The sequence below is a fragment of the Jaculus jaculus genome, chromosome 8, assembly GCF_020740685.1.
Source record: "Jaculus jaculus isolate mJacJac1 chromosome 8, mJacJac1.mat.Y.cur, whole genome shotgun sequence".
NCBI lineage: Eukaryota > Metazoa > Chordata > Mammalia > Rodentia > Dipodidae > Jaculus > Jaculus jaculus.
The window spans coordinates 15,311,812-15,327,161 of record NC_059109.1 but is presented as its reverse complement, the minus strand read 5'-3'; the positions used below and the strand labels follow the sequence as shown (position 1 = coordinate 15,327,161).

The 15,350-nt window shown below is 41.8% G+C and overlaps 1 protein-coding gene across 6 annotated transcripts in view; it reads left to right on the top strand.

Moving 5' to 3' along the window:
- Positions 1-15,350, top strand: part of Pkhd1 (PKHD1 ciliary IPT domain containing fibrocystin/polyductin) — a 507,380-nt gene that overhangs the window by 431,556 nt on the left and 60,474 nt on the right. The gene's annotated exons all lie outside the window — the stretch shown is intronic.

Below are 15,350 nucleotides of genomic sequence, written 5' to 3'. Positions count from 1 at the left end.
TGTGTGAGGTGCTGGGTGAGCGCAAGGTAGAAGGTTTGCGGAGCAGAGCGAGACTGATGACTACTCAGATTGCTCATGAGCTGAAGGTCTCCTAAACTGAAGGCAGGTTTGTTTCTAGAAACATGTCTGTGAGCTTTCTAAAGACACACATTTTGTGCCCCGTGTTATTTTTAACCACCATATTTTCATAGCTTACTTTTCTTCGAGAATAGTGGTAAATAATACTGTCAAACTCATGCTTAAATGTCAGAACCAGACAACAGAGTGGCTAGCATGAAAGTACTTCTAGCTTTCCCTGACCATCATCCACCCTTTCTCCCAGAATTTATAAAACTGAGGTGAAGCCTTTGGTGACTGTTGATTTCCTGAGGCTATACCAAATGTCATGCGTTGAAGCTTCTTGGTATATAGATCTCACTCTATACAGCTTATAACGATTTCACTCATATGTGTGGCTGAGCAAATCAAAATTTTGCTTAACAAAAGTTTTTTTTTTCTTTCAATCTGGAAACTGTGTTTATTGTCTCCCAATTATCCATAGACATATTTTCAGTATTTTCTCTTACAGCTCTGGGCCTAATTTGCTTATTAGTCTGTTTAAACCCTTTGTTCTAAAAAAATAAATCTTTTCTGTCTCTGAATATTCAGCACCCATCGTGTGTCTAAGTAACTTAGCTACGTTTTGCTGTTCAGTTGTGAATTCCATGTTGTCTTTAAGACGTATTTGTCTTGTTTACTGATGATGTTCGAGGTGTCAGGACTCACTGTAGTGGAAGGATAAATTGGGAAAAATGTACCTGGGATCTTCTGCTCAGAACCAAGAGCTGATTTGTTGACATCACTAAACTGTCTCTGGCTGGTCTCTTCATCCACACCCTCCAGACTATAGAAAGTAGATTGCTCCAGTAACTGCTGCTTCTGTCCATCCACATATCCCAGGTATCAGGGGAGTTGCTCTTCAATAACCTTCTTATGTTAGCTACAGATCCAAAATGTATCACTTTGAACATTTAATTCAGAAACCGAGGCACACTTCATCCTGCTAGTCCTCCAACATTCGCAAACATAGGAAGGAGTTCAATTGCGATAGATTCACACTTCAAACTTGTCTCTGTTCATCAGGACGAGGCACTTCCTGTGGGAAGTTGGTCGCTGGCTCTGCCTTCGATGGCTGGATCCAGAATGAGGTTTGATGCGCTCATGTATCTCCGCGTCGTCACTCTGCTTCCTCCAAGGACCAGCAGCTGTGGCAGCCCGACAGTGCGCACTTCTCCGAATTCAAAGGATCATTCCTCCCCCACCCCCACCCAAGAAACATACTTCTGTTCCTCTGCTTGGAAAGATTTGTGTATAGCAAGATGAACAAATATAGCTGGCTACTTGCATCTTGTACCCATGTTAGAACTGTCAGTGCCCAGACATGAGACCTCATTCTGAAAGACTTCAGCGTGCAAATTTCAAGCTTGTGGAACCACCTTTCCCGCAATAACTTTTGTGTGTGTATGCATTGAGGGATTTCATCTCTTTGTAACTAATGGTAAGGAAAGCACATTTGATAGTACATGCTGAGCACAAAGAGGGTACAAAAAAGAACATTCTTCAAACAGCTTCAGCAGTAATCCTGTGGTTATGCTAGGTCATTTTGTTGTTGTTGTTGTTGTTTGTTTTATTTTTTGAACTATGATAGTATTGTCTCAGGCTGACCTGGAAGAACTGAGTATGTAGTCTCAGGCTGGCCTTGAACCCACAGTGAGATTCCTACCTCAGCCTCCCAAGTGCTGGGATTAAAGACATGTGCCACCATGCCCGGCACATGCTAGGTCTTTGAAAGGCAAAGAAAACAAAAATATTCCCTTCTTCTCCTTGTTCTTGTCCCTTAAACAAGATGCAGTAGATGTGTTCAGGAAAAATTTATGAATATAGCTGATATTTTCTAGAGTGCATGCTGCCTTTACCAGGCAAGATAAGGCCATGATGCGTAATGTCTTCGTGGCTTAAAGCAGCAAGGGTTCATTTCTGCCTTGTACTTCTCATTAGTGTGTAGTTGGCAGGGACCCAGGCTGAGAGATCAACCTCTGTCTTACACTTAGCTGGACACTGCCTCAGAGTCAAACTTCGAGTCTAAGAGCAGACACTGACACCTCCTGCAAAGGGCCAGGTAGTAAATACCTCAATGTTGAGGACCAAATGGTTTCTCTCAAAGGTACTCACCTCTGCTGTTACAGTACAAAGCAGGCATAGACAATTTACCAATGAATGAGTGTGGCTGTGTTCAGAGAAACTTCATTTATAACACTATCTAAGGGCCGGATTTGGCCTGTGGCTTGTGGTTTGACAACTCTTTCAATAAAATTATATGACCCAAGAGGAACACTTATTCTCTCTGCTCTATGGTTAATGGCTAATTAATGACCCTCCCAAGTTTAAGAGAGTAGACAAGTCCATGCCGCTCACTTCCTGAAGTAAGGCGAGGCTCATGTGTATTCGTACACATGCCCAGAAAATAATGCAGTAGCTGGGCAGTGTTTTCATAGATTTATAATGCTTGGCTCAAGATATGGGTCTTGTAAAGTTCCTGTATCACCTTATATTTTCCCTTTCACTGAGAGAAACACATTTTACAAGGTGACAGTGTTCATTTGCTTATTACAAGGCAGTAGCTATGGCGAGCCAATCAAAGGAGTCACTCCTTAACCCTGTGTTTATTCAGTGTTGGTGGCCCTCCGGCCTAATGATTTGGAGTCATTCATAAATCTTCACCTTTGGGAATTCTAAGGTGAGCCAGCAAACACATCCTAGAAGCAGATCTTGGGAAAGGATTGGGAAATAGTAAGTGAGGCATTTTATCAGATGGCATTCCACAACAGTGAACCGGCCTGGGGGAAAGACCTTTCCTCACAGAACAACTTCTGAGAAGTCTGGTAGAGGTAGCACTTAAACTTAAGTTGCAGAGTCCAGTTGATCTCATCATTAGTGGAGTTATACCATGGGAGGATGTTACTTATGTGTTTGATGCTCAACTCTTATCCCTCAATTCACAGCCAACTGATTTCTGTGTACTTATTCGGTCCCTCTAAGTTCCTCATTGTTTTGTGAAGTCATATGATTCTTTGCCTTCAGTTAACATTCTTTCAATTTCTGCAGGTGTTACTCTAAGAGCAAAACTTTAGTAGTCCGTTTAATGCAGTTCAGTGACTTTTATCTGTAGTTGGATTAGGAATGGATAAATCATACACAAATAGTTTGATCAGTTAATATGATGATACTAGGAATCTCTTGTATAGGTAGTAAGGTTTCTATAAATAGAAATATCTGTTTGTATTGGTTTTAAGCTATCCTGGCTAAAATGTTAATGCATTTTCTTATATATTCTCACATAAACAGAACACTTTCATGAAATCATTTTAAATATTTCATTTATTTATTTAAGAAAGAGAGAACAAAAGAGAAAGAGAGAGAATGAGCATGTCAGGCCTCTAGCCATTGCAAATGAACTCTAGTCACTTACACCACCTTGATCATCTGACTTTATGTGGGTTTTCGGGGATTGAGCCTGGGTCCTTTGGCTTTGTAGGAAAGTACTTTAACCACTGAACAATCTCTCTAGCTCAAGAAATCATGTTAATCATTAAATTAAGAAGTCAAACATAACAGAACATATCCTTCAGCTCTGTTCTATTAGTAAGTGATAGGTTTTCACTTTCATTCACCTGATCAATGCTGTATGCAGAAGAAATTGAACCTAGTGCTTATCACTGAACCATATTCCCAGGCTTTGGTGTTTTGAAACAAGTTATCTCTACTATATAGATAGACTGGCCTTATACTCACTATGTCACCCATGCTGTTTTCAAGCTCATAATCTTCCTTCAACGTCTGTCTCCTCAGTGCATCACAGCAAACAGGCTTACTCAGTGAACATTTATGTTCCATATTAGAGGATTCTAGAGTCAATCTTTTCATCATGACAGGGTGTTTCATCTCAATTAACAATAACAATAATTTTTACTTCAAACTACATTTTGAAAAAAAAGTTTAGGGTTTCGATGATATTTGCTATAGGTTGTGTTTATGCCTTGACATTAATTGCCACTGGCTTGAATGAAGGCATAATTATGGTTTTCTTTCAGAAGTTTCCAGTTTCATTTACAAGATCAGCCACTATTAAGCTATCATAGAAAATAGCAATGATATCTCTAAAGGATACTCTAAAGAAACCATGTTTCTTGTGTGGCATAATAATAATAGTAATAATAATGACAACAGATATTTTCTGAGAGATACTTTTGAACCTTTTAAAATACATTTAATTGCTATAGCCACACTACAGGCTTGATACCTGTTTTAATTTTGTTTGTTTTGTTCCTTTCAAAACTTAAGCTGATGTTTAAGTCCAGTGGGACAATATGGGGTGGGGTAAGAACATTTTGGCTCAGGGGGGCTCTGCCTACATGAAGGGACTCTTATCCCTGAGGGGGAGCCAATTACCCTGCATGTGAGACAATCCAGAGCCTATGGCCTTGTTTTTAAAAATCCCTCTTCTCTCTGCATGAACCTGCTTGCCTTCCACTTTTGCATCAGCCATAGAGCAGCACCAGACCTTCACTCAAAGTCAAGACATTGTGACTTTCCGATGTGGTTAGGCTTCTGGTTTTCAGAATGTGCCCAGTTTGCAGTACGTACATACATATATACATACATACATACATAAAACATACATACATACATAAAACATAACATATAGTGACCACAATAGAACCAGACAGACCACAGCACATCAATAAACGTCCCACATGTAGAGGAGGCAGCGGAGGGCGAGGGAGGCTAGGTGACTACGGGATGGCACGTAACAGTCAGGACTTTAACCCAGCCAGTTTGTGCTAATCCATTTAACAAGACTAACAAGAGAAACCACTATGGTGTACTGTCCCTCACGGCAGAGGGACATCCACCCAGATGGCATGGAGCTGCCGTAGGAAGAGTGGGTCTTCTAGACAACCAGTTCGTAGAAATGAAGAAAATCTATGTTGGTTGTATGTTTATTGAAATCGACCCAGGTGCACCAAATAGAGCAATTCTCATTTAAGTAAGACTCAGGAGATTCAGGGAAAATGCTAACTTCCTTTCAGCGACTGCTGGGGCATAGATTCTTTTGTTCTTGAACAAAGGCAATGAGAGAGGGAAGAAAACACCCAGAAGGCCCAGTCTGCTGCCTGTGGTCATCAGTGAGTGATACTCCTCCTCTTGTTCACCCCAAATACCCTGCCTGCCTCTTCAGCGATCGTTTGCTTCAGAAGTCTTTGCTGTGCCCGAGTCCCCACACCTGTCAGTCTTGACTTGCAGGGAAGATTAATTTGAACTGCCAGTCAAAGGCTCTGTATCTGCTGCTCAGATCTTTATATCAGAACGAGAGGGAGAGATTTATCTCCTGTGAGTCACCGGCACTGAGAAGCTGGGAACATTACTCCAGCACAGCGAGTTGGCAAAAATAGTCCCAGTGGATTTCAAGTTAATTTGACTAATTCTTTCACCACTTGTCAAACGAAACTACTTTTGTTTAGGTATCAAAACAAGCTGTTTCCTCTGCCATTTCTCCAGTGAGTAGTATAGGCACTTGTGGCGAACACACATTACTGCTAACTGTTATGATGTTTGCTGTCAAATTCATTTATTTATACAACTGCTGCAAAAAGCCCGAGGCCCATAAGCAGCCATGAAAGATTTCAGAGTCATGGTGTGGGGTCAGGAGACGGAAAAAAAAAAGTCTTCACTGGTTATGAGAAAGGAACTGACACAGGAAATGGTCACATATGGCGCAGATTTATTGTGTCCGGGGCTTCCCATTCAAATCTCATTACAGCCACCGCTCAGCGCGGGCCATGGCATGGTCTCATTCATTTCAGTTTTGGCATCCAGCAGAAATTACTGTTGCTGCTTCAAAACGAGGGCTGGAGAGGTGATAAGTTTATCATTCTGGGGAAAGATCGTGCCAGAAATTGGACTTGCCTAGACAGAATGCTGTTGGCCATCCCTGCCCGTAAACTAAGCTGTGAGCATCGCTTTGTTTAAAGGGGGCCTGGCTGGGCTTTGCCAGTAAAAGACAAACGGGTGATAGAGACAAGGGCCTGGGGTGGGCTGCAGGGAATTGTAAAAGGGAGGAATGAAGGATAGATGGAAGGGAAAACCATGCTGGGATTTGCAGGACATTTTGTCTGTTTTCTTCACTCGTAGCCAAATCTGTGCTCTACATAGATGTGCATGCACTGCATACAGACACATCTGTCTATGTAGCATAAATGCATTCTCTCTCACACGTATTAGCCAATCACACACAGCTCCTTAGGCCAATCTATTAGAAATTTTTCACCTGTAGCTTACATTTTACAACTCTACTAATTTGATGTGAGGAAAGAAACAAACAACAACAAAACAACAACAAAAACCCATAAAAAAGGAAGATGAAGTTGTTTTCAAAATGTTTCTAGTTTTGATCATGGAGCTTATGTCACCTGGCACATGCTTGCTGTAGACTCTGTCTATGAAACCAACTCGATTAACAGTGCGTCAGCCTGTGAGCCTGGGGAAAGTCTTCAGTTCTTTGACGCATGAGAAGCTGAGGCCAAGGAGGGTGAGGAACTCATCCCTGGCTTTGCAGCCGGCCGGTGGAAGAGGCCGAAGCCTGTGAACGTTCAACCCAACCGCTCCCTTGTGAAACTAGACTTCCTGAGCTTGCATTCACCTGGGCTGCTTTCAACATAGTATTCAAATAATCACATTTATAATTGGGACCATATCCAGTGTTGTTGTCAGGTGAAGTTATATTCCAACAAGATAACAACAACAACAACAACAAAACAAAACGCAAAATACTTTCTAAGCCACTGATTTCAAGTAAATAGTGATATTTTTAGCATAGTAAATGAAGATAACATCGTCCCCCGGGTTTTAGTTGAATGGTCTTCTGTCAATAAATGGGCAGTTTTTCTTTTTAATTAAAATAGTAGGAAGCAGAAGTGGTGGCTTCAGAAGAAAGATCTACTGGAAACACACATTGCTCTCAGTCACCTACCCCCATCTGCATCGTCACTGTCCACTTTCTTTATGTGCTGATAATATTTTTTATCAAAGTAATGTTTTAGATAACATTTTTAAAAAAATATTTATTTATTTATTTGAGAGTATGAAAGAGAAAGAGGCAGACAAAAAGAGAGAATGGGTGCACCCAGGCCTCCAGCCACTGCAAATGAACTCCAGACACATGTGCTACCTTGTGCATTTGGCTAGCGTGGGTCCTGGGGAATCAAACTGAGGTCCTGTGGCTTTGCAGGCAAATGCCTTAATGGCTAAGCCATCTCTCCAGCCCTCAAAGGTACATTTTTATTAAAAGATAAGGAATAATCTGAACTATCCATCCAAATAATTTAATGAAGGCAAAAGGCCTTGTTTCATGTAATAAATCTAAGAGACATAGAAATCCACACAAATGTAACCCCATGAAAAGATTAAGGAAAATAGTAGAATGCTGATAATGCCTACAGAGATGTGACCACTGCATCTGTGGCTGTTGGATGTCCACTAGCCCCTCTCACACCTATAGCTGTGGGTTCGTTGTTGAGCCTCTGCTGGCCATTGTGCTGTGTCCACCATCTTGAGTGCTTTCGTGCTGTCTTAACACTTGCCTGGGTCATGCCCCCCAGGCATTGAAAGTCACCCGGCTACAACTGTCATAGGTATTGAGAGGTCTTCCTTGTTGAGCATGGTGATAGAGGTAGCTACTCTCCTGCATACTGCCTAGCACATTGGGAAAGCCAAACTGCAATTGTGTTAATTTTGAAATCTAGAAACTAAATCTTGAATGTATATTGTGCTTTTCCTTTCTTTAGTTTCTTATGCTGATAAATATGTTTCTGTGATAACTACCAAAATTATCCTATAGTTTCATGTATGACTATGTGGACAAGTCTATGTGTTTCCCTTTTAAATATTTTATTTATTTGGAAGAGAAAGATAGAGTGAGAGAAAATGAGTACACCAGGGCCTCCAGCCACTGCTAACAAACTCCAGATGCATGTGCCACCTCATGCATCTGTCGTATGTGGGTGCTGGGGAATTGAACCTGAGTTCTTAGGCTTCACAGGCAAGCACCTTAACCTCTGAGCCATCTCTCCAGCCCATGTATTTCTTTTATCATATCTAGGACTGTTCTATTATGGTCACTGTGGTAGTTTGAATAGATGGCCCCCAATATATTCAGTTGTTTGTTTGTTTGTAGTTTGCATCTGCAGCCACCTGGCTGGAGGCGGTGTCACTGGGTGGATCTTAAGGTGTGGTGGTGGGTTTCAGATTTCAATCTAAAGATATGCAAAGTGTGCCTAGCTGGAGTTCCTGAAGTGTGCTGTGGCTTTTGACTTTAGGCTTGTACTTCTCTCTCTCTCTGCTTGGTCCTGCGAAGGCAAGCCAGCTTCTTCTGCCATTTATGAAACTTCCGCTGGATCTGTAAGCTTCAGTAAATATCCCTTCCTCCATAACTGTGCCTGGCCTGGAAGTTCATCTCAGTTAACCTGAAGCTGTCTGCTACAGTCACTCAGTCGATCTTAAAGACTTCTAATTCTAGACTTCTAACTGGCGAGGTTTTATTTCCTATAGATATCAAATATATTAAGCATAAGAACATCCCTCCCAATTTGTGCTTACCTTAAAAATCTAAAATATATTCATTACTTTTGATGTATAAAAGTAATTTTAGTTAGCATTTCTCATATGGAAGAAGCAGACAGTCCTCTTCATTATTTCTAACATAATGCACACATGTCTGTTTGAATACGGCCATCCCTCTCTTCACAGTGAGCAGCACTTTGAGGCTTCGGGGTGGCACCTCCCACAGCCAGAGGACCCGGGACAACACAGGTGAATGGGATAAACTCACCCCGCCTGCACTTTATTTGATCCGTGGCTATTTATGTTTGTTAAATGAGAAATAATGAGGCATAAATATTGTTTGACAGGAAGGAATTGTAAATTATTTCTTTTAATTTCATGAAAGCAAGAGAATGATTATATATTTTGTTTATGTCAGAATCTTCCATGCTTTAGTGTACCTGGAATTGTAAAATCTATCACAAGATGGCTAAAAAAAAAAAAAAAAAAAAATTATTGAGGGAAATGGTGGCATTAACCTCGAGGAAAAAAACTCATTAATGTCGATGTATTTCATTCAGTTTTAAACATATAAATTTTTCTCTTTGGTTGAAAATGGGAAGAAGGAAGGATTCTATGTGCCTTTGAGTCAAAACATTTATTTTAGAAATACTTATTTTTTTCTCTCTTCTTCTGATCCTTTTTTTTTTTTTTTTTTCTGAAAAGAAGATAGATGTTGTTTCTTTCTTGGTTTTCTTTTCTTTTAATTTTTTTTTCCCTAGCAAAGATGACCCCTTTGGCATATTTTCTTTCCAAACGTGAAATGAGGTGGAAAATCCTCATTTCACGACAGGAAGGACAAATATTGACACAAAGTTAATATTTGTTAGAACCCTAGAAGCAACCTGGGTGTACACACACACACACACACACACACACACACACACACACACACACTCCTTTCTCCTCCTACAACAAACAGAACTAAATCAATTTCTTTCAGGCCTTAGGTCTGTGGCTTCCAGTCTAGTGACAGGGTATTTTAGGACAGTGAATACCCAAAGCCAGTGCTCTCTGCACATGCGCCTACAAAAATACAACCTGCTTAATTGAATTTCCCCCACTTAGAAAAGAGCTTCTGGACTCTATCATTGCTCTTGTCTATCCTGAGTGCAATAGCATATGCCCGGCCAGTACTCACTGGTCACCCAGCATTCATTAAGTTCTGTCCACTCTTGCTTTTGGAGAGAAATGCCCTGGGGTGACTGGGTGGTGGCCCTGACAGGCTGTATCACTTATCTATTCACATTGATTATCAAAGTCAGCTGTGGCCAGACCTTGATTTCTGTCCTTCTCCTCTCAGTCCCCCTTACAAGCACCCCTGCCTGGATTTTCATGAGGAAATAATCAGATTAGGCCCTTCACGGTGAGTTCATATGGAGTTCTCTTTCTCCCGCGTGCTACTAACTGAATAAACGTGTTTAGTGGTAAATTGTAAATGACATTATGATTACCAAAGCCAGCATGGGTTTCATTTAAAAGTGATCAGAATTGCAGACTACAAAAAATTGTGACTGGCAGATGAGACCATTTGGTGAAGTGGGAAAAAGAAAAGACAAAAAAAAAAAAAAAAAGCAAGAAAGATAATCATTACTTGAAGCTAACCTTCGTAAATCCAAGAAAAGCAGGAGAGGGTAAAAAAAAAAAAAATCCATAGAAAGAAAAGATAAAAGGCTATTTATAAGTACCACTGGGCTGTCATTATGGGCTCTTACTAACTGGGGCTGGAGGTTAAACTGGAAGATCTGTCTGGCTGTCTGTGCAGTACTCTAGTTAATGTGTATTCTCTGCTATAAATAAGAACTTTACCTTTTAATACCCCCAGAACTCCAATATGTTACCTATAGTTACACTATTTTCATCTCTTTCCAATTAAAATACTAGGAGTGACTAACTCTAGAGATACCGTAGACAATGAATGCTAAGATAATGATAGCTATCCTATTTCTTAATTGTTGCTTGGGATCCAATTTCTAGTTTATAAAGAATAGCATTTCAAATTTGGTCTGCATACCTGTATCATCGATGGGACTTACTGATCAGCTTTAGGCTTTTGCCTTGTTAAAATTGTGCCTATATCTGTTTTTGAAATATCATGACTTTTTTATTTAAAAAGATAAGTAATATACAAAAACAGATGAGCTCTTGCCGGATATGTGACCTGTTCAAAAACCTGTCCATATATGTCTTTAGATAGACTGTACAGAGAGGACTCCTAAAATCTGTGCCCCGCCTTTTTTTACAGCAGTAATCATCATGCCAGAACCTTAAATAGAAATACTGCTCACAGGAAATTTATTTAGATCATATTTTATTTTGCAAGGCCACAGGTAAAAAGCTATTAGCATGTTGTGTTTTGTCTCTTTCTATTCTTCACTCTTACTTTTTTTTGCATGTATGTGTGTGTGTGTGTGTTGTGCGTACATATGTGTTTATGTGTGTGTGAAGATGTGCATGCTTTTGTGTGAGTGGGCATGTGGAGGCCAGAGTTGAGGCGGTGGGTGTCTTCTTCAGTAATTCTCCACCGTACTTTTTTAAAATTTTTTATTTATTTATTTGAGAGCTACAGACACAGAGAGAAAGACAGATAGAGGGAGAGAGAGAGAATGGGTGCGCCAGGGCTTCCGGCCTCTGCAAATGAACTCCAGATGCGTGCGCCGCCTTGTGCATCTGGCTAACGTGGGACCTGGGGAACCGAGCCTTGAACCGGGGTCCTTAGGCTTCACAGGCAAGAGCTTAACCGCTAAGCCATCTCTCCAGCCCTCCACCGTACTTTTTTGAAACACGGTCTCTCACTCCTTCAGCTAGATAAGCTACTCAGTGTGTCCCAGGCGTCGTTCTATCTCCCCTTCCCAGTGCTGGCTTTACAGGAGCACAGCGTTATGCTTCTGTTTGACATGGGTTCTGGGGACCTGAACTCAGGTCCTCATGCCTATGTGCCAAGTGCTTTACTCACCAAGCCACTCCACACTGCCCGACACCTGACCTTCTAGATAATTATGTTGAATCAAAATGATTGTGAATCAATTTTTTTTTTATCTACAAAGTAGCAGTGATCAAACCTACCATTAAAAAAATAATATTCTTTAGTACGGGCCAGAGAGATGGCTTAATGGTTAAGGCATTTGCCTGCGAAGCCTAAGGACCCAGGTTTGATGCCCCGGACCCATATAAGCCAGATATACAAGGTGGTGCATGCATCTGGAGTTTGTTTACAGTGGCTGGAGGCCCTGGTGTGCCTAATTCTCTCTCTCTATCTGCCTCTATAAATAAATTTTTAAAAAGCATTTCATTTATTTATTAATGAAAGAGAAAGAGACAGATACAGAAAAAGAGAGAATGGGTACGCCAGGGCCTCTAGCCACTATCTACAAACTCCAGACACATGTGCCCACTTGTGCATCTGGCTTATGTGGGTCCTGGGGAATAAAACCCGGGTCCTTAGGCTTCACAGGTCAGTGCTGTAACTGCTAGGCCATTTCCCCAGTCCCAATAAAAAATACTTAAAAATATCTTAGGTAAAAAATTCTAGGCAAGAAAAGAAGGGTAGGGCTGGAGAGATGGCTTAGCGGTTAAGCGCTTGCCTGTGAAGCCTAAGGACCCCGGTTCGAGGCTCGGTTCCCCAGGTCCCACGTTAGCCAGATGCACAAGGGGGCGCACGTGTCTGGAGTTCGTTTGCAGAGGCTGGAAGCCCTGGCGCGCCCATTCTCTCTCTCTCCCTCTATCTGTCTTTCTCTCTGTGTCTGTCGCTCTCAAATAAATAAATAAATAATTTAAAAAAGAAAGAAAAGAAGGGTAAAAAGGAGGGAGGGAGGGAAGGAAGGAAGGAAGGAAGGAAGGGAGGGAGGGAGGGAGGGAGGGAGGGAGGGAGGGAGGGTCGTTACCCTGATAGTATGAAGACTTCTTTGCAGTGCAGTCAAGTTCTGTGTCATTCTAACCCTTCCAGACAACACTCATATTTATCTATATTGTCTGAAAGTTCCATTGAGTGACCAACCTTCTGCCATAGAACAACCCACTTTGGTAATTCAAAGTCCACCCCACCTCCCACACAGTGACAACCGTGTGATCCCTTGAGGGTTCTGAATTCCCACTGTCAGTACGAAGATGCAGTATGTTTTGCTTGATATCCCTTCCTGCATCAGTCATGTTCCACAGGTACCACTATTTGCCATTTGCAGAGCACACAGTCCTACCTGAGACGCTCATGAGCACGTCCCATCTTTTATGCTGTGCAAAATTTGCTCCCAGAGCTCCGTGGAGTTCTAAAGTTGGAATCAACACCACCTTTTCCTTCGGTGAACATTCTTTTCAGTGCCTTGACCCCACTGGAACCTAATCCTACTGTGAAGAAGCTATTTCCTTTAAAGCCTCTTTCCCTCGAGCCCTGTTTCTTTCAATGATCCCATGCCGTTCCAATGCTGTGTGTAACATCATTGGGTCGAAACCTTTGCAAGGCTGACATCATCTGGCTTTACTGCTTGTTCTCCCTCCTGCTCATGGTATATTTCTGTTGTTTATTTATGTATTTATTTATTTTTGTTTTTTGAGGTAGGGTCTCACTCTAGTCCAGGCTGACCTAGAACTCACTGTGTAGTCTCAGGGTGGCCTCGAACTCATGGTGATCCTCCTACCTCTGCCTCCCAACTGCTGGGATGAAAGACGTGCGCCACCACGCCCGGCCACACATGGTATATTTACATCGTAGACATTGTTTTCCTCGTAGGAGGCCGTACAATCAGGTCCGCTGTTTTCATTTCAACGCATCATGATTCGTGTCAATGTGCAGAGTTTGCTCAAAAACCTTGCTTACTCTGGAAATAAGCAAAGGTGGTTTTCATAATAGGCAGCTCCACAAGCACAGTTTATGGGAAGAAGGAGTTTATTCAACCTTACAGATCCAGGGGAAGTTCTATCAAGTTGCAGGTGAAGCTGAGTCCCAGTTGTAATTCCAAGCAGAGAGACTATCAACAGCCAACAATCACCCAGTAGTAAGCAGCAGGGGTCAGTGTGGGTGGGGGCAGGGGGAGACCCAGGCAGAGCTTAGAACTCTCTTCGTACCTTTTGGCTGGTATTCGGATCTGCCGCCAGCACACCTTAGGGCTGGACCCCAGGATCTGCCCCCAGTGAGATACCTCCACCAGCCAGGTGGCTGGAAATAAACTTTATGTTTGTTTGTTTGTTTGTTGTTGTTGTTTTTTCCAGGTAAGGTCTTGCTGTATCCTGACCTGGAATTCTCAATGCAGTCTGAGAGTGGCCTCGAACTCTTGGCAATCCTTTTACCTCTGCCTTCCGAGTGCTGGGTTTAAAGGTGTGCACCACCACTGCCTGGCTTGGATATAAGCTTTAATAAGGCACCCGAGTTTATGGGGGAGATACATTCAAACTACCACAGCCACCCAAAGGAGGACAAATAAAGTAAATTTGCTATTCCCAGTGAATCTCCCATCACTGTTTAGTTTTGACAGCAGGCAGTGTTGTGTAAAGGCTTGACAGTGGAAGAAGGAAGACTCAGATATTCTTTTATCAGAGGCTGTTGAGCAGGTAAAGCCATACTGAGCCAAGAACGGTCTGTGTAAGCCAGGGGCAGTGGCACATGCCTGTAATCTCAGCACTGAGGACATGGAGATGAAAGGATTAGAAGCTCAGTGCTGACTCAGAATCACAGATTTTTTTTTTGGAGGGCAGCCTGAGCAACATGAGATACTGTCTCAAATTCCTATAAACATAGGGGACACTGTGATTGGTTACAAGTACATATTGGAAAGTCCCCAGTTGGTTGTAAGTTTGAAGCTGGACAATATATATATATATATGTGTGTGTGTGTGTGTGTGTGTGTGTGTGTGTGTGTGTATGTATGTATGTATGTATGTATGTATGTATGTATGTGGAATTTCAGTGGAAAGTTGTGGAAACTGACTGCTACTAATAAAGTATGGATTGCTTGGGCCTGGCTTCTTCAAGGGCTGCTTGCTGATTAATCTTCTCAGACTGGTATACAGATAGAAACCTGGCTGCCGGGATCAGCTATCATGGACTGTGGACTTCAGTTCCAGTTTTCTGAACGGTCTGGCTATTGTGTTTGTATACTCAGACTCTTATCGTTCAAATTCATCTGGTTCACTCTAGAAAAATAACTGGCAGAAGGCCTTCAAAATCGACTGTTCAGTTGCGCACGTGTCTTTGTCTCCTGACACAGTTTGTGACACTGAAACTATCATCACTCACCGTCAAAGTCATGAACGGCAGCACCCTACTTTGATTCCACAGCCCATGTCTGTCTAGCTCACTTGTTTAAAAGTCCCTTCCTGGTGACAATGAGTCCAGTGTCACATGCACTTTTTCTAACATATGTAAGTAGACATGATCTATGTTTCCTTTTAATTTCTTCTTTGCAAATACCTTTCACGTTGGTTACGTTTTTGTCTCTTCTCTTCAGTGGGCATTAACACAGCCTCACATGAGCCCATGTGTCCTGTGAGCCCACACCTCCCTATTGGATGTATCCAGAGCATTTTCTACAATACAGACAAACTTACTGTGAAATTGGTTTTGATTTTTTTAGAGCTCTTGTTCAAATACATCCTTTCCAACGGTCATTAATGAAGTTTTAGCAATGTGTTTGCATGAGAACAATTCTTTTGTTAAATTC